At 48.5% G+C, this 19,001-nt stretch overlaps 1 protein-coding gene across 5 annotated transcripts in view; it reads right to left on the bottom strand.

Moving 5' to 3' along the window:
- Nucleotides 1–19,001, bottom strand: part of LOC308066683 (inverted formin-2-like) — a 45,658-nt gene that overhangs the window by 24,503 nt on the left and 2,154 nt on the right. The window contains exons 1-3 of one of the 5 annotated variants that reach the window (XM_080394264.1): nt 7,339–15,652; nt 6,429–6,598; nt 1,291–1,356 (exon numbers count right to left, since the gene is read on the bottom strand). The exons of 1 other annotated variant lie outside the window; for it this stretch is intronic. The gene's annotated coding sequence lies outside the window, so the exon portion shown is untranslated. Of the gene's footprint in view, nt 1–1,290; nt 1,357–6,428; nt 7,165–7,338; nt 15,653–19,001 lie in introns of those variants that run through there. 3 more of the 5 variants (XM_080394261.1, XM_080394263.1, XM_080394262.1) reach the window with 3 other exon arrangements.

The raw sequence follows: 19,001 nt of genomic DNA on the forward strand, positions 1-19,001 counted from the left end.
ACTTAACGCCCATTAAACCGCTTTAAAATCGCACTGTGCGGGAGAGGCTACACAGTTTCTAAGCATTTGTAATGGGATGGAGAAGTAATTTTGAGCAGATCCTTGTTATTTTTTGCTTTTGTTTCTTTTGACTGATGTGGAGGTTAGTTTTACAGCACTCACTTAAATCTCTTCCCGCCTGCTGTAATAGCAAATATGTTTGCAAAACGTGGTGCCTGCACATGATTAGGTGAGAGCCCACCAGGTTGCAAGCGAAGGGGCGGCGGTGGGAGGCTATGAAAACAGCAGCATGTCTTTTCAGAGACAGGGAGCATCTCTTCGAGGCCCATCTGCCTGGTGGACGGGCCAGTCTCAGCCATGCTGTTAGCAGCAAGGAGCGTGAGGAGCTGATTCAGCACAGAGAAATAGCAAAGCCAAGTCTAGTTAACTCTTGGGGCCAAATTTTATGGTTTTAGGCAGAACTGTTAATTTTCAGACCCACAGTGATTAAGTTACACAATGCAAGTCCTTTTCAAACCTGAATGCAAATGTTTGAAAGCTGAATTGCTCTCAGGCAGGACAGTTTGTCCCACAAAAGGGGGATAAACCTGTTGGACCCAAAGCCAGCCACTGATGCTCCCTGCCACAGCACTGAGACCTCTGCTTCCCTGGCCTGGTGAGCCCCACAGGGCTCAAAATAACCTGGGGACCACCTGGCCCCCAAAGCCCAGCACCTGTGGGATTGAAGGGATTCTAGGAGACTCTCACTTTCCCTTACCAGCTCCAGCACAAGGGTTTCTAGCCCTGCAGCACATAGGGAAAAGGCTTGGAAAATCTAACTCGAGAAATCTTTCAAAGGTTTTATTTGCCAGAAAACCAAGATGAAGCACAGACCATTTACAACGGTTGGAAATAATCCCGTTACTTTAAAGCCTGCCTTGTCATTTTTCCTAGGGACTGCACTGCTGAGAGAGGTCCTGGCTGCTTCTCCACAGCAGAGCCACACGGCGGCTGGTTCACCCCAAATCTCATCTTGGCAGTTACCCCTCGGCAAATGCGCTGCCAGAAAGTTTGCTCACTAATTTTTGGTAGGCCTAAACGTGCCTCCTGGAAAGATGCGAAGTGTGATAGGATGGGATATTTGAGAAAGCCTGAACGATTCCCCTGGGAAAAGGTGATGATGGGAGATTGGCAGGGGCATTCAGCTCACAGCATCAAAAGCTGTGTTCAGTAAGGGCCAGAGAGGTGGTGGAGATTGTGGGATACAGTCACAGAAAATCCTTTTAGAGAGCTCTGGAGAAACCCTCTCACCGAGTTTCACTTTGCTTCAATGGGGAAAGACCTGGCCAAGCGCCCAGTTGTTCACTGTTCTGTTATCTGAAAAAATGATGGTCATGATCAAAAAACATGAAGTTGTGAATATACCATCTGAGAACACACTGTACAGCTGACAAGTAATAAAAAGGATCATATAAAAAAAACCCAAACCCAAACAATAAACCCTCCTGCCAAAGTACAGGCTTGAGTTTCTAAGATTTGTCATCACTGTCTGCAGCCCGGAGCCCTTGCTCACTCTCGGTAAAATTCTTGTTGGAGTTAGTCACCCTGAATCGTTCCTCTGTTCCCAAGCCCAGGAATCTGGGTTAGGCTCAATGCAAAGAAGTGAAATCCTCCCTTCCTGGAGGGCGAGAAGCGAAAATGTCCTGCCCGAGTCACAACCCTGGTGATGAGGCAGCACCACCGTACCCCTCTCACCATGGCGAATTTAGTCTTGGACTGGAGAGGCATTCCTAAGGAGCTGTGGACAAATCCTGCCCTGTGCTGCACATCGAGTACTCTTCCAGTGCCTGGGGTCCAGGCCAGACCTCCAGCATGGGGCAGTGCCGAGGACCATTGGACCAGGGTGCAGCACAGCTCGTTCCACCCAGCCCTGTTCTTTGGTGGCTTCCCCAAGGACCTGACATCCCTCAGCCTCCTGCCTGGGAGGAGGAACTGACTGTCCTGGGTTTTTAACTTCTGCACAGGGGATGGGCACAAACTGAAGTGCTGGCAGTGGGGGCCAAGGCCTGGCTCACTGGGTAGGACCCATTCCTCCTCTTGCCTCTGCTGGAGCCCAGGCTCTTTCCTCTCCCCAAAGTGAAAGCGTGCAACGAGCAGAGAACCTGGATTTGGTCCCTGGGTGTGCACAGAAGAGCCTCGTGCTCCCGCCGGGTGAGGAAGCCTGCAGGAGCAACCACTGGAGGAGGATGGTCCTCCTGGCTCTGCTCTGCCTGGAGCTGTGCCAGGGCTCGTGCTGTTCAGCCAAGGGGCTGCAGAAGTGGCTGCTGACCGCAAGCTTCCCCTCTCTCTCTTTTTATACTTCAGAAAACCACTTTCTAAAATTTGCATCTGACTAAATGCGTCTTACCAAACCAGATTACAAAGCTGGCTGGCTTTTTTGCTCAACAGTTGTACAAATACTTCGTTATATATGAAGAAGCTACAGAAAATCGGAGGCATAGTGGTATTACTGACTTCAGGCTTAGCTGGTTTCTGGAAATGAAGCCCACCCAGTGCAACGGGAGACGGGAAACACTGACAGAACATCCTGTTTACCCGCAGATTTGTTCAGAATTATCCTTTCCTCCCCACCTGCTCCACACAGATGTGAAGTGATGAGACACAAGTCCAGGCAGGTACCTCTCCAAACAGTACCAGCTTCTGGTTTTATGCACTAAGATGAACAAACTGGATTGATTACATATTCTTTCCCACAGAGAGTGCACTCTTTTTGTAGGGAAGGAAAAAAAAAGCAGCTAATGTCTCTAATCATAAAAAGGGAATAAAATAAACAGGAGCTGTACTATATAAATTGAAATGAAATAAATATGGAGGAGACTGCAGTATGATTCTGCAGATGGTGTGATAAATCTGTTTACAAACACAGATATGAGTGATATATTATGAATGCAACATCTTTCCATATTTTCCATGAACCACAGTGTTGCAAAGCCACTCAGGTACATCCTCACAGGGCTGGTAAAAAAGCCTTTTATCTCTGACCACAGGAGCTTATTAGCAAGTAAATGATCTCAGCAGAGTGAGACAGATAAGGGCTTAAAATGGAATGCATCTATCTGGCTGTCTCACAGGGGCCATTCAGACTGAGCTGGCTGAGGGATGGAAAGTCCCCTGGCCAGCAGAGGCAACACGCTAGACTGAAAACATCTCTCCTCCTGCCAGTAGACAGACATGGGGAGCTTTGCTTTTTGCTGCCTAGGCTATAGAGGAGGATGTGATAGTGGAAACAACGTCCCCAGCCTCTTCATTCAACCATGCCTGCAGCACCCATGGTCTGCCCTCCCCAGCGGAAGGAGGCACCGGTGCTGGGTGCTGCTCCCTGCGCACATCCTGATGGTGCATCTGTGCTTGCTGCCATGGGGACACGGCTCACAACATTCACCATGATAAATGCAACCCTCTCCTCATCTTGCTTCTCACCCTCCGAGCTTGGTTAAGCCTGATGGGGAATGATGGCTAAAAAAGCATCAATGTAAAAATACTCTTCGTTTGAAGAGATTCCTTTGGGAAACATAAAGGCACCATAAAGACTTCTCCTCTTGCTCCCAGCCAGAGCAACATTGTGGTTCATGGTGCTAGCTTTTTGGATCATTGGGTTTGCAAAGCTGTGATGTTCCCAGCATGCATCCAACACAGTTCATAAAATTTTGTCCTTTTTTCTTTATGAGTCAGGTGCTTCCCAAATTCAATTTTCTGTGCCCCTCTGTCCTTCAAGTCAGCTCCTAGGGAGATGACATCTGTGGGAGATAAATCAGGGTACATCAATACTTACTCCATCATTTGAAGCTGTGGAGAGCAGAGCTGCACAGCACAGCTTTCAGTCTAAATTATTACATGCCTCCAGGATGACATGGATCACAGCAAGGACCTGGGAGGACATCTAAAAAGAGTTTTCTCAGGGCAGCTAAGTATAATTGAGGGAAAACAACAGGGAGAAAAATTAGTCAAAACCGTTCTGATTTTTTGGGAGCAGACCTGCTGCCCATGCTGCAAGATGGGGGGGGGGGGGGGGGGCATGGGGGGAATGGCAGCTCCTTGTGGCCCTTTGAAGAAGTCTGAGAGCATCCTGACCCCCCCCACACAAATTTGAAGAAGTCTGAGAGCATGTGACCCCACATCCTGACCCTCGCAGCCCTCCACTTCCCTCCCCAAGGCTGCTGGGGCACAGCGCTGCCCCTGAAGAAAAGCTTTCTTGCTGCTCAGCCCCTCCTCTGTTCTGTGCCATTTCCTGGCACTCAGGAGCCCGTTCTGCCTGGCTGGCTGCTAATGGTAGGTTTTGCTTCTGGGCAGTTCCAATTTTCACTCTGCTGCTGGGAATACGCCAAGCTTTTGTATTTTGCAACATGTCAGACTACTCAGTCACTAAAAAGAAACAATATCCTGGCTTTGTGCTTTCCGAAGCCACTTCCAGAAGCGTGATAGCTTCTTCCTGCTCTCCTTTTGCTTTCATTTGTACTATTGTGTTTTCCTGTGCAGCTTCTGAACAGCTTGTGTACGTACAGGCTAATGAAATCATCCTCCCACACACCAAAAGAAGTGTGGGGGACACCACAAATCTCTATTGTAGAAACAAAGCTGACCCCTTGGTGTGGGCCCATTAGCATCGGTAGGAACTGGCAGCGCACTCAGGCTCCCAGGGGAGCTGATGGTGAGGGTACAGTGGGAAATCGAGGTGTGCAAACAAAAGGCATGGTTTGCTCAACAGATCCTGCCTCAGCACCTAAAGCAGCTGCTGCTCCATCCTTTTCCTGCCATAACCAGTAGCCTCAGTAGACTTGTGATCTACGCATTCTTGATCCTCACCTGTATCAGAGGCCAGAATGAGTGATTTCTGCTTTAAAAATTAAAAGGTCTTGGAATGAGTGCCCAGTCTTGCTCTGCGTTACTGAAGAAGTTCAAGAAGTCTCTGATGCAGTATGCTTCACTTCGGTACAGCTCAAATCAGAGCTTTCATGGAGCATCTCAGGCTGGCAGTGTCCTCAGAGGCGCCGCACCATCGCAGGGAGCATTTTGCCTTTAGCAGATGAGGGAGCATGGACGCACAGCCTGCTGCAGCCGGTGGGCGGGAGCTGTGCCATCCATTTGCTGGCTGGGACTGGCAGCAAACCCCCAGAAAAGGACTTCAGTGCATAGACATAAAGGACCACGGCCAAAGCAGTATAAATGTACACACATTTTTCCATTATAGCTTATTCTTTCACAAAGAAAGGAAAAACAGATTGTCCTGATTCAGTCCCATCCACCGCTATTAGGATACTGTGTGCCGGCACAGCTTCTCTCTCCTGGGCAACTGTAAGCTATGATGAGGCATGATGTCTTGCACATGGGGTAAATGTGTCCATTCAATATGTATTGGTAGTGGTGAGATTACACCAGGATTAACTGTACCAATAAAAATAATCACCGGTGACTTCTTCCCCACCAGTAAATAAACAAGTAAATAAATCATCAGGCTGCTACAGGTACCACATACAAATCAAGCTGAACTGGGAAGCTCAAGGATGTTGATGTTAGGATCTTCAGTGGCATCTAAACCCTTATTTATATTTACAGGTTGCACTAATTTACCTTCAAATGGGTTTAATAACACTGTCTGAAGACACTCAACAAGCAGTTTACCTTATCCCAGTAAGTCAGGTTTGAATCAGACTGGTGCAGCTGTCAGACCTTCGCTTTGGAAACGGCCACTGTCACTGCGGCGGCTAGAAGCAAGGTGCTAGCCTTCCCTATCTGAGTGCCAAGTCACCCAAACCAATTTAAAAAGCTTTCCACCGTAGATACGAGCCCTGCGGCATCCTCACATGCTACCACAGGCCTCTGGGGGCATGACAGAGATGCCGGAGGGATGCCAAGTGGTAGCCAGCACTTGCCCCCTGCAGAGCAATGCTGGCTCCCAGCTGCGCTGCAGCAAATGGGGCTGCACCGCTGCACCCTGGGCTCACCGGGGCTTCCTCCCTGCTGTCCTTAGTAGAGCCACAGGAGCCAGCGGGGCATCCTGACCCCAGCCAGGAAGGAATACTGATCCCAAGAAAAGCACGATGGGGTGTAAGGTGGGTCTGGAGAACCCCCCTGCCCCTGCTACAGTGCCCGCGTGCTGGCCGAGGCAGCACCTCCACCTACCAGCAATTCCAGCATCATTTGGCATTTTGGGACGCGATTTATTATTATGATTTGGGGGTCACGTGAGAAACAGAAACTGTTACCCAGCAACATGAGCAGTGCAGTGGTAACTTTCTAAGATTCTCCCAGCTCCTGCTCAGCGGGAAGCTGTCACACCAACTTATTATGAGAGCCAAAAACCTTTTATTGCTTTTTTTTTCGTTTGTTTTTCAACACCTCCACAGGATGCCAAAAGGACAGAAAAAACAGGCAGAGGGAAAAATTCCTACCTCGGAGATGAAGCCAAATTATTCCCTTGTCTCTTTTGCACAGAAGGAACCTTCTCAGCTGGCTGTGCGAGCCTTCACTTCTCCAGCCAGTTCATTTTCTCCTTCTCTGCCAAGGAACCTTCAGTCAATAAAGTCAAAATCCCCATAGGAGCGTGTCTGCAAATCGCATGCTGTAAGGAAGTTCAACAGGATATCAGCGTCTAATAGTACGTAAATGTCAATCTTCAGAAAGGCAAGGAAGTAACTTTTATATAGCCTCCAGAGAAGGTATTTGCATGTCATTTGTCACCCCATTCATTCCCTGGCCGCTGGGAGGATGACACTTCCCCATGGGCTGGGAAGGAGGAAGGCTTGCACCGCACCGCAGATCTGTGCGCCATCACAAGAAAGCGGTCCTGGCCCGGGGTGACGCAGAGCAGGGAAATGATCAAAGCAGGGAAATGATCTGGCAAAGAAAAGGGGGGTGGGGAGGGGAAAAAAAAAAAAGAAAAAAAAGAGGAAGAAGGATGGCTGGGGTGGGTGGGATAGAGAGCGTGGGGGTGGCAGGTGGTGGGGACAGTCCCTTGTACCTTACATCAGCTGTGCAGGGTTTTCATAGAATCATTGAATGGTTTGGGTTGGAAGGGACCCTAAAGATCACCTAGTTCCAATCCCTCTGCCATGGGCAGGGACACCTTCCACCAGACCAGGCTGCTCCAAGCCCCATCCAGCCTGGCCCTGAACACTTCCAGGGAGGGGGCACCCACAGCTTCTCTGGGCAGCCTGTGCCAGTGCCTCACCACCTTCACAGTAAATAATTTCTTCCTAATATCTACTCTAAATCTACCCCTTTCAAGTTTAAAGCCATTCCCCCTTGTCCTATCCCTACAGGCCCTTATAAGAAGTCCCCCTCCAGCTTTCTTGTCGGCACCTTTAGGTACTGGCAGGCTGCTGTGAGGTCTTCATGGAGCCTTCTCTTCTGCAGCCTGAACAACTCCAACTCTCTCAGCCCATCTTCATAGAAGAGGTGCTCCAGCCCTCTGATCATCTTCACAACCCTCCTCTGGACTCATTCCAACAGGTCCATGTCCTTCTTACGTTGTGGGCCCCAGAGCTGAACATGGTGCTCCAGGTAGGGTCTGGGGTGGAGGGTGGAGTAGAGGGGGAGCATCAGCTCCCTTGAGCTGCTGGTCACACTTGATGCAGCCCAGGATGTGGTTGGCTTTCTGGCTGCAAGCGCACATTGCAGAGTCACAATGAGTTTCTTGTCAACGAACACCCCCAAGTCTTTCTCCTCAGGGCTGCTCTAAATCCATTCTCGGCCCAGCTTGGCATTGCCCTGACTCATGTGCAGGACCTTGAACTTGGTCTTGTTGAACTTCATGAGGTTTGCACAGGCCCACCTCTCAAGCCTGTTAAGGTCCCTCTGGACAGCATCCTTTCCTTCCAGTGTGTTGATCACACCACACAGCTTGCTGTTGCCAGCAAACTCACTGAGGATGCACTCGATCCCACTGTCCATGTGGCTGACATTAAACTGTGCTGGTTCCAATACCAGCACAATCCCTGAGGAACGCCACTTGTCACTGGTCTCCACTTGGACATTGAGCTGTTGACCACAACTCTTTGAGTGTGACCATCCAGCCAATGCCTTATCCACCAAGTGGTCCATCCATCAAATCCATGTCTCACCAGTTTAGAGACAAGGATGTTATGTGGGACAGTGTCAAATGCTTTGCACAAGTCCAAGTAGATGATGTCAGTCACTCTTCCTTTATCCACCACTGCTGTGTAGAATGCCATCGTAGAAGGCCACCGAATTTGTCAGGTATGATTTGCCCTTAGTGAAGCCACGCTGGCTGTCACCAATCACCTCCCTATTTTCCATGTGCCTTAGCACAGTTTCCAGGAAGGTCTGCCCCATGATCTTGCCAGGCACAGAGGTGAGGCTGACTGGTCTGTAGTTCCCCAGGTCTTCCTTTTTTTTCCTTGTTAAAAATGTGGGTTATGTTTCCCAATATCCAGTCAGTGAGAACTTCACCAGACTGCCACAGCTTCTCATATATGATGGACAGAGGCTTAGCCATTTCATCTGCCAGTTCCCTCAGGACCTGTGGATGCATCTCATCAGGTCCCATGGAGTTGTGCACCTCCAGGTTCCTTAGATGGTTTTGAACCTGATCTTCTCCTACAGTGGGCAGTTCTTATTTCTCCGATGTCCCTGCCTTTGCCTTCTGTGACCGGGGCAGTGCAGCTGGAGAACTTGCCAATGAACACTGAGGCAAAAAAGTAATTAATTACTTTAGCCTTCTCCACATCCTGGGTAACCAGGTCTCTCGTTTACTTCTGGAGAGGGTCCACTGGCCCCACTAGGGGCCCACAGAGAGGGTCCCTAGTCCTCCTTTTATCACTGATGTACCTATAGAAGATTTTCTTGTTGCCCTTGACGTCCCTGGCCAGGTTTAATTCTATCAGGGCTTCAGCTTTTCTAACCTGATCCCTGGCTGCTCGGACAATTTCTCTGTATTCCTCCCAGGCTGCCTGTCCTTGCTTCCACACTCTGTAGGCTTCCTTTTTGTGTTTGAGTTTGCCCAGGAGTGACTTGTTCAGCTATGGAGGCTTCCTGGTGGTTTTGCCTGACTCCCTCTTTGTTGGGATGCATCGCTCCTGAGCTTGGAGGTGATCCTTGAATATTAGCCAGCCTTCTTGGGCCCCTCTTCTCCCCAGGGCTTTGTCCCAGGCTACTCTACCAAGCAGATTCCTGAAGAGGCCAAAGTCTGCTCTCCTGAAGTCCCCTGCCTGTCCTTCCTAAAGAGCCTGTATCCTCCCATGCCAACTCTCCAGCCATGGGAGCCATCCCACCGCATCTCTGTGGTGCCAATAAGATTGTAGCCCTGCAGGGGTGCGCACGTCTCTAACTCCTCTGGTTCATTCCCTACGCTGTGTGCACCTGCATTTAAGTTGGGCCCCCGAGGAAGCTGACCTACTAGCCAGAGTGGCTGTAATTCCTCTGTGCTGTTCTTCAGGTGCTCTCCTGCTGACCTGCGATCCCTCTCCAGGCTCTGGGCATCTATTGCTGGCACCGGCATCAAACTGGTAGGAGTGGGATGGATTGAGGTTCCCCTCCCCCCGCAACTTTAAAGTGCTCCTCACCAGCTTGGCAAGCCTACAACTGAAGATGCTCTTCCCCTTCTCTGACAGATGGACCCCATCAGCCCCCAGTAGACCAGGTTTCTCCACATGAGTCCCATGGTCTAAGCAGCCAAACTCCTGGCTGTGGCACCAGTCCTGTAACCATTTGTTGATTGTCTCCTGGCTTTGTGGCACTGGGGCTTTAAACACTGCAAGATCTCAGAGATCTTTGAAATGCTGCAAGAGCCAGGACAGCTTAAATAATAAGGATGTCCAACCCAAGGCTGCCCAGCCCCTGGACTGGCAGCTAGGAGAGGGGTGGCACAGCAAAGGTTGGAGGCTCAGGCACTGTTCCCCTGGGCAGGGCCTCTATGATGGGAATCCTGCTCTCACTGGGGCACCCTAAGGTCCTGCTGAGCTTCAGTCCAGCCCAGCTTTTATGAGCTAAGCAGGCTTCGAAGACTTGAAAAAGCTCTTTTCAACAGAAAACCTCTATGCCTCTCTGGTCGAGATGTCACGTGGAAACTAGTTTGCAAGCCACAGCTGTAAAACGCATCCATTCAGCCTTTTGGGAGGTGTTAACTGCAAGCTAGTTATTATTAAATTATGAATATTTCAACACAGCCCATTTTAGCAGATACCTCCTGCCTGGCTCAGAGTGGTGGTCAGCCTTTAAATGCTGGTTTTTTCTTACTCTGTGAGGTCTCTACCCTGAATTGAACCTCCTAGATGAAAAGCTGGAGCCCACAGCAAGTTTTCCTGCCTTAGTGGGGAAACTCAACCCTCGTGGACATGAACACAGCTCCACCGATGTTAGAAATGCACTGATCTGTCTGCCCTTCGGTCCAAATTCAGCTCGCCTTTAAAGCGATGAACTTGCCCATGTGCTTTCTAATTAAGGCAATTTCACCATAACAATTCAATATCCAAGGAAATGACTCTGCACATCTCCTCATCCTGCTGTAGGAAGCACTCTGAGGGAGTGATTATACAATCCAAGACAAACATTAATTCATAACGGGTTTTACAACAGCAAATGAACGTCACTTTACATTACATGCACTCCTGAAGTGTAATCCCCGAGTCCTGTAAAGTTTAGTTGCTAATCTGGTTCTTGGGAGCAGGATGGGCTCACAGCGGGTTTTAGGAAAAAATAAAAAGTTGAGAGAAAAAAAAAAATCCTGCAGAGAAAGGATTGTTGACATGGCAAATTCCTGTCCTTGCAACCACGGAAGAAATTTAAAGGGCTATCAGCGCCCATCAGGTCTCATCTGTAGTCTGGACCTGTGAGATAGGCCAGAAATACATTCTTAGAGAGGCTGCATCACCTAAGTCATGCACACATGAAGAATAAGCAGAAGCAGCAGAGAAAACGGGCTAAAAAGCAGAAAAAACGGTTCTAGGGCTGCAGCCCCCCTCCTGCAAGCCCCACGGCACATGAACAGCAGCAGCAATGGGCAGCAGCTGAGAAAAATGAGGGGGGTTGGATCCCAGCTCCCCCATCGCTGTGTTGAGAGCCCTGCCCGCTGCTGCAGGCAGCTGCCCACACCTCACCGCAGTGAGCCAGCCGCTGCGGGAGCAGCTGATGCATGGACTGATGCTTCTGCCCCCCACCGCGCTCAGCACCCCGCCACCGCCACCGGCCTGGTGGTCCCAGCTCAGCCCCAGCAAGGGTGTTTGCTTCTGATGGCACCACCAGGAAGAGTCCACCATGGGGCTGCATCTCTGACCGAATGCTTTGGGCACTGCCTGGGGAGTGGGGGATGCTCAGCACCCCTCGCCTCCTCTTCCTCTGGAGGAAGCAGCAGCAGCCCCACATGCCTGGAGAGGGGTGTGGGGGTGGGGTCTGAACGTTTGCCTTCCAGGAGAGCTGAGTGATGTCCTGGGGAGCAAAACTTTGCCCCCCAACCACAGGGATGTAGCGTGTTAAAGGCATAAATATGGATCCATCCCCTCCTGTCTGAGCTTCTGTCCCAGCAGCTTTCAGGTTGCTCAGAGAGGGCTAATGGTTCCCCCCCAGCAAATCAGCCCATTTTTACCCCGATTTTCTGGCAGATGATTTGGTGGTACTCTGGATAGGAATTACATCAAAATCAGACAGATTAAATCAAGAACTAGTCGTTCAGTCTCACATTATGTAAAGAGCCAAGACCCTCTACAGCTCCAGTATTGCTCTGCTGTCTCCAGATCACAGTGTGGTGGCTCCCCTGTCCACATGGTGGGTCCACAAAATGCAGGAATCCAATTAAAGATAAATAAATACACCCTGTTTGCCCTTAGGAATTAGATTATTCCTAATTACAGCCATCAGTTGTCTTCTCACTGCTCTACATTTACATGACAAATCAGCTCCCGTGCCAGTGGCTTCTCTTGGAAGTTGTGTCAAGGATTTTGGAAAGGAGACACTCAGCTCATTTCTGGCTCCCAGGGAGAGATGCCAGCCAGAGGTCTGCTGCGATGGCTCTTTTTAGGTGATACTGCCAAAAATGCCTAGTAGCATCCGCTACTAAATTACTAAACATCAGCACAGCCATTATTCAAGAATTAGAGGTGTAATATTCGCCTCTGCATCTCTGTGACCAGTTTGTTGGGTACTACGGCTCCCATGGAGCCAGTGAAGACAACCACATGTATATAAGGGAAAAATTAGGGTACTGGGAAGAAGTCTAGACAATTCAACAACACTCCTTCGTTCATATGAGAACTGAACTCTGTGTTAAACAACCAGAAGGACCAGTGTCAAAGTACCGAAGGGGCACTGAAACGAGGTTTGGCCAGGTGAAGACATACAAATTTAGAGGCAGAGCCCAATCCCCGCCCTGCCCACAAGGAAGGGAAGGTGCCTGGCCTTTGCAAGCATCACCCTTTGCCACGGGGATAGCAGGAGATGTCAGAAGAGCTTGAGGAGCAGGTGGGGTGGGCCAGTGATGACTTTCCCAGGCACTGGGAGAGCACAGTGAAAGCAGCCGGTTTGCTCCCTCCTTGGGGTCTATCTGGAAACATCCAAAACATTCGCTCCACAGCTCTTTTGGTAGGAAGCTTCTGCAACAAAACAAACATCCTGTTTTGGGGAGGGTGCTTCCAGCTGGGGAGATTAAACCGTTAACCGTGGGGAACTTGGTGCCTTCTTTGGACAGACAACGATGCTTTTTTCTGCCAAACCTCCAAACTGCACCAGCAGTTCTACCCAGAGCAAAGGGCACAGACCCATGCATGGATTTCTAAAGGATGCATGTGCTCTTAAGCACAGGCTGAGTAAGGAGCCTGATATTTATCCAGTTTATTTATCCTGCATAACTACATTACACCCGTGCCAAGGCTGCAGGGGAACCGCTTGGGAATTGCCAGGATGAAGCCTGTCGAGATGGCTGAACTCTGCTCCCTTGCACACACACTGGTGCTGCAGCAGTGAGATGTAATTACAGAAAGAAGACCTTTTGAGCCCTTTCCCAGAGGGAGAGAGGCAGCAGATCCTGTGCAGGTTTTAGCCTTTTGCTTCTCCGTCACAGACACAAACCCTCCTCACTTGCACAAGGATGAAGATCTTCAGGCAGGGAATAGCTCTTCCCTAAAAACCAGTCTGATGCAGGATGCCCACAGGGGAAAGGGTTCTAGGCACCACTAAAAAGAGCTCCCTGGATCCGTATTAACATTTACAGATGTCCCTGCTGAAAAAAGCTACCAGGGCACCAGAATGTTAGATTAGGAAGCAGTTTTCCTCCAGCTGTTCTCCAAACAGGCTGCAAACATGACTCCTTCCTATCCAGATCAGCTTTTCCATTCAACCACTGATGACGAATCATGGTGGCTGGTATCTCACCTCGTGGAACAGCCCGGAAAGCAAACATCCCAAATGTTTTTGTTCAGATAAGGGTGACTATAGCAGGATTCCTAATGGCACAGGCAAAGTACAGATTGCACACCTTAAGGAGGACAGACTCAGATACTGCCAGGTACTCTCCTGCAAGCTTGTATTAATACGAACGTTACTGAGAGTAACCAGAGAACATGCTCAGCTGCTGACTCAAGAAATTAAGCATTTGAGCCGTTTAAAATAAATTCTTGTGGAAGAGTGGCTTAGCATGATTTCAAAACTAATCCACTCCAAAGATGCCTTCAGACTATTTTCTCTACTGCTCAATGAAAAAGTTTGAAATCCCTATTTTCTAACACAGTAATCCTAGAATGCTTGACTGGCTTAACCTTCACCTTGCTACAGTACTTAGTCCAGTTGTTTCAAGGTGACCTGAAGTTGTCTTCCCAGATACTATCCTTCCAGTTCTAACTCAGTCTTGGAATTAATGTGCACGAATTTTAATATGTCACAACCAGCCAGAGGTTTATGGCGGGAAATTCTCATGCTGGGGCAAAATGACCCTACATATGCGTAAGTCTAACTTACATGCAGGATATTTTACCAACTCCTTGATTTCTTTTAGTTTTTCCTACATAATAATTAAAATCTCTTTAGAAACAAGTAGTTGATATTGGGTTTTAATTTACAAAGAAATCACTTGTTCAGCCATACCCTCATGTTTGCATAGTCCAAAGAGCTGCAGTGCTTTACGCCAGCTGATCATGTGGCTGTCAGCGATCTTCAAGAGGAAAATCACTATATTTATCTGATAGATAAGTTTACAACTGGTATTAGGATATAGTTTTATAACTGATTAATCTCTACACATATGGCTTGCTCCAACACTTGCTTACAACTGTTATCAGAACAGAGGTTTGTGAATTACAGGTTTGTAAATCAATTTAGTTTTGTGGTTGTCCTTTCCCTTACCTTTCTTCTAGATAGAGGCCATATTTAGGGCTTGACAATGGTTGTGGAGGTTCAGTCCATTTCCAGAAATGGAAATAACAAACCCCAGAATTTATCCCCGGGCTTATAAAAGAAGCCTCAGGACTGGGTAAATACAGAATAACTCATGAATATTGGACAGCTTGTCCTGAAATCTGGAACTACAGCCCATCAGTGCATAAACAAGTAAGCAGAGCCAAGCAGGCTGGAAAGCAGCCTTCCAAGGAAGAAGTGGAGCAGCTCAGCCAGGCTTTGGATGCAAGCTACTTGGGGAGCCAGGTGCCACATCAGCATGATGAAAACCAGAAGGGAAACAAGTTATAAAACATATAATGCAATAAAAATATTTGTTCCCCAGTTCACCTTCATGGTGGGCTCAAATTTGCACCACTTGTCATGTAAGTCAAGAAGACACAGTCATGAATACTTCCTGAACTGCAGAGCCCGCTGCTGAAGCGCCAGGTAAATATTGCAAGCTACAGTTTCTTTTTCCTTGCAAACTTTTTTGCTCAGAGCACATTTGCTTTCCTGCATTGTACACACAGCTGAAAGTTAAGCTGACCAACTCTAAAGGATTTCTTTTTTTCTTTTTTTTTAAATAGCAGCAGTAATTAATCTGCTTCAGAGAATGAATCAGCCTTTTCTGAGCTAGAAACACACAAAGGAGATTGTGGCTGCTTCTGGGGCAGGAGGAGGCTTACTCACACAACTAACACAGAGGAGGCAGCCCCCCAGGGTCCACAGCTGTGGGCAGCAAAGGGGGCAAGACTGCAAAGCCAGACCCCGCAATCCCCCGATGCCACGCCACGTGCCCGAGGGACCCGCTGCAGGGCTGGGAACGCTCTTGGTGTTGGGCAGCAGCACTGCAGTGCAGCTGCAGGAGGGCCAGTGCAGAACCGATGGTACGGGAGGGCTGTGCAGCTTCACCTCTCCTCCCCAGCCCCCCTGGGCTGCACATCCAGCCCGTGAGGGGCTGCAGCCGCTCCTCAGAGTAAACTCTTTGGCAGCAGGGACCATCCTTTTATTTAGGTGAAGTACCTTGATCTGGGCCAGGCAGTAGAAAGAGCTGATGTGCCACGGCGTGGATGCTTGGGAGGCTGTGGGAAGAAAACCCTTGCTCACAAAAAGCTGCTACCTTGTACTATGGGAACTTCTATTTCCACCTGGGGTCTCTGTCGGAAAACAATGCTAAGGCTTAGCTCACTGCTTTCAGCAAAGGCTGTGCAATGACTTAACAGAAAAGCAGGACAGATGAGGAGTAGACAGTTCCCAGATAGGGGAAACCAGCACAACAGAAGCAGCACGGAGATAGCTGCCTTATTAACTGACAGAGTGGAGGGTAACAAAGTTATTCCTTAGCTACACTGACACAAACATAGCTGCTCACCCCATTTATAAATAAATAAATAGAAATGATCCCGCCATCCTCATTCATTGATTCGGAGAGAGGAAAGGGGCTCTCCCCTCGTCCTCACCACCCACCCGGGCAGGCTGGGGAGGGCTGTGTCTCCAGCAAGGGATGAGCTCACTGTGCACCCCCTGGGACAGGGACAGGGCTGGCACCTGGGGGGGGAACACGAGGAGGGGCAGGCAGCCATGACTCCCTGTGGCCAGGCTTGCTGCAGGGCAGGTGGAAAGTGGAGCAGACCTGCGGGTCTCCAACTTCATCTGACCTCCACCTGGGCAGTATCACCAACATTTTCCATTTTAAACTACAACTACATTTAGAGGTTTTATGTTGCAGTGTGCCTCCTTTCCCACACTTTCCTGGAATGATCTCCAAATTCCTCTGCTGTCCTCGCTTGTTAAAACGTGACTCAGCTTTTCCAGCTGGAAAAGTGGAGACCCACACAGTGCCGAGGTGGCCTGCTGCCATTAGTGCTGTCCTGTGTCGGCATTAACCATCAGCTTGGGAGGAGCAGAGGCAACAGCAGGCTTTGCAAGTTGGATCTGGGGAGATTCTGTGTTACTGAACCTGTGGGTGCTCTGTGAGCAGCTACACAAGCTATCAACTGGAGTTTCACTCATGTCCCTTTTGGGAAAGTCCTCCGAGCACCAAGGATGGATCGATCGAGGACACCTGCCCAACTGGCTCTGATGGAGCAGCAATACAAAGAGGAAATTCCTCCTCTGCCCTTAAACATTCCCCCAAATTAATACCATATACACCTCAGCTGAGGCAAAATAATGGTCCTGGTAAGAGACACACACAGGAAGTCCATGCAAAGTAGCACCACCTGGTGATACCTGCTATAGCTGTGCCAAGTTCAACATTGTGCCCCACCAAGTTTAAAATTTGGCAGCTCTTCCTTCGCCTTTACTTTTTTTTACTGGATATAGTGCTGCAGCAATGTCCCTTCTGAAGTGAGCCACTACTTTTAGGATATTTAAACATTTGGAAATCAGCTGAGTGACTCCGATGCAGGGATGAGGACTTCATCGACTGGCTCTCAGCCCTCCTTCTGGCTTCGCTGGGTCTCCTTTATCAGCTCAGTAGATTTCTCAGAGCACCTTGAAATACATCGTCAAATGCTACAAAGCCTTTTGCAAACACTACTGCTTGCTTAAGATTTTCATTGATCTGTGACTTCAGTATTCCCAGCACTTTGAAATGTCAGCTCGGGTATCAGACTAGAAGAAACAGCTGAATCTGTGAACGATACCTGTTCATTACATCAAATAGAAAAACAGCAGGCTGTTAGATTCTCTCCTGATGTTTTCCACAGATATGAAAGGCTAGGTTGACAAAACGGCAACAAATGTTCACCTGCCACATCGTACAACCACTTACTTTTAATTGCAGCCACTCTTGTAGATGCCAAGCTATGACTCAGGGGCTCGTGAACCCCACACACCCTCCTCCTATTTGTTTCCACATTCAGTTCCATAAAATTGGCTCCTCAGCTACCACTGACAATATCTGGTAGCAATCATAAGGCCTGGCTGTTGCTCACTACTTACTTTTTTCCTAGGAAAAAGGAACCAGATGATACTTGCCCTTAATGAGGAACCTGAGTGGCCCTGAGAAGCCACACAAATGTTGAGAACCCTTTTTTGAAGCGCTCCCGTTTTGCGTTTAGCTCCTGTTCATAGAGCACATCCGCAGAACTGGAACAACTGGAATACTGTGACAACGTCACAGCAGACCTACCAAGATACTGCCCTCCATTAGAAGGTGAAAGCCAAGGCTCAGAATTCGATGTCACTTTTTTCCTTTCCCAATTTGGTCTTAGCATCTTGGTTGACAGCACGGGACACAAGAGCTCTCTGTATAATGAAGATACAGATGGTTTGCTTGGTGCTTTCTCAGTGCTTTTTCTGGCTACTGGGAGATGAAGGCAGCCTCTGCAGCACAACGCTTACAAGCACTGTATGGTAAACTGCTGCACATGCAATGCAGCATACCAGAGAAACACCAGAATAAACTGGAGTTCGGTGGATAATACCAAAGGGATTATAATATATTAGGCCAGTAGCACATAGCTATTCTCGAGCCTCCCTCCTGCACCGAACACCAGGGGTATCACGCAGCAGGGCTGTGCCTAGCCTCTGCAAAATATTTAGCCGTTTTTCACCTAGTTAGGTAAAAAGCAATGTACAATGTTAATTGTTGGAACAGGGATATCTTCTTGTGATGTGTTTGTACCTACAAACTGTAGTACTTTGCATTGAACAGAGATGGGTTTGTTCAGTGCCACAGTGCGATCCTATGAGTTGACTTTGTTGAATCAGTAGGTGGTATTTCCTCTGAATCATTATTGATAGACCTTATTGCAAATATTAAGAGCAAGGATATTCAACTGGGAGTTAAATCTGAGCTCAGATATGAACATTCAGTATGTCTGAAGTTCCTGCAACTATTCCAGCTCTGTGATTGTTTGCTGCCTAATCTATGGCATTCTATTGCTACCCACTGCTGAATTATGCCCATCTTCTACTCATGGCTGGTTACAGTACAATGGAGGGATTAAAAATCCCTCATCAACAGAGTAATTGTTGCAGGAAAAAAATAATTGAAGACATGGAAGAAAATGGTGAGGGGGAAAGAAGGACAAAATGCAACTTCGTTTGCTTTGATAAGAATAATTTTCTACTAATTTGCTCTGGGAAACCTATCCAGCATACCTGGCACGCAAAAAAAGGGGTAGAGTTCAGCTTCCAACACATTTGAAGCACAGCCACTTGCTACGCAGCTCAGTGAAACCAGGAGTTAAGACAGAAAAAAATATTATTTGTAATAAATAGGGTACAGACCTGAAAGGATCGGACAGCCAGTCCTGCGGAAAGGGTCAGTCTGAGTTTGGCAGGGGTCACTACGGATAGTGAAGGAGACCCCATCCTACTTAACATCTCCTTTCATGACACAGCAAGTGGGAGAAAACTGGGAGAATACCGCACCAGCACAGAACATGGGGATACACAATAAAAATGGGATTAATAAGAAGGCTGGAATAAGATCAGAGCTGACAGCAGAACACAAAAGTCGGACAGACATCTGGAGATGAAAATCCCAGTTTCCCACCCCCATCACAGGACAGGAGGAGCCTGAGGAGGACGTTAATTGCAGTACCTACCAGGTGAGGTATTTATTTTTGGGTGGGGTGTCAAAGCACAAGAGGCACCAGTTGGACCTTGCAGCTCCACTTATCCACGGGGAA

Source organism: Falco punctatus (assembly GCF_963210335.1).
Source record: "Falco punctatus genome assembly, chromosome: 7".
In the NCBI taxonomy this organism is placed as follows: domain Eukaryota; kingdom Metazoa; phylum Chordata; class Aves; order Falconiformes; family Falconidae; genus Falco; species Falco punctatus.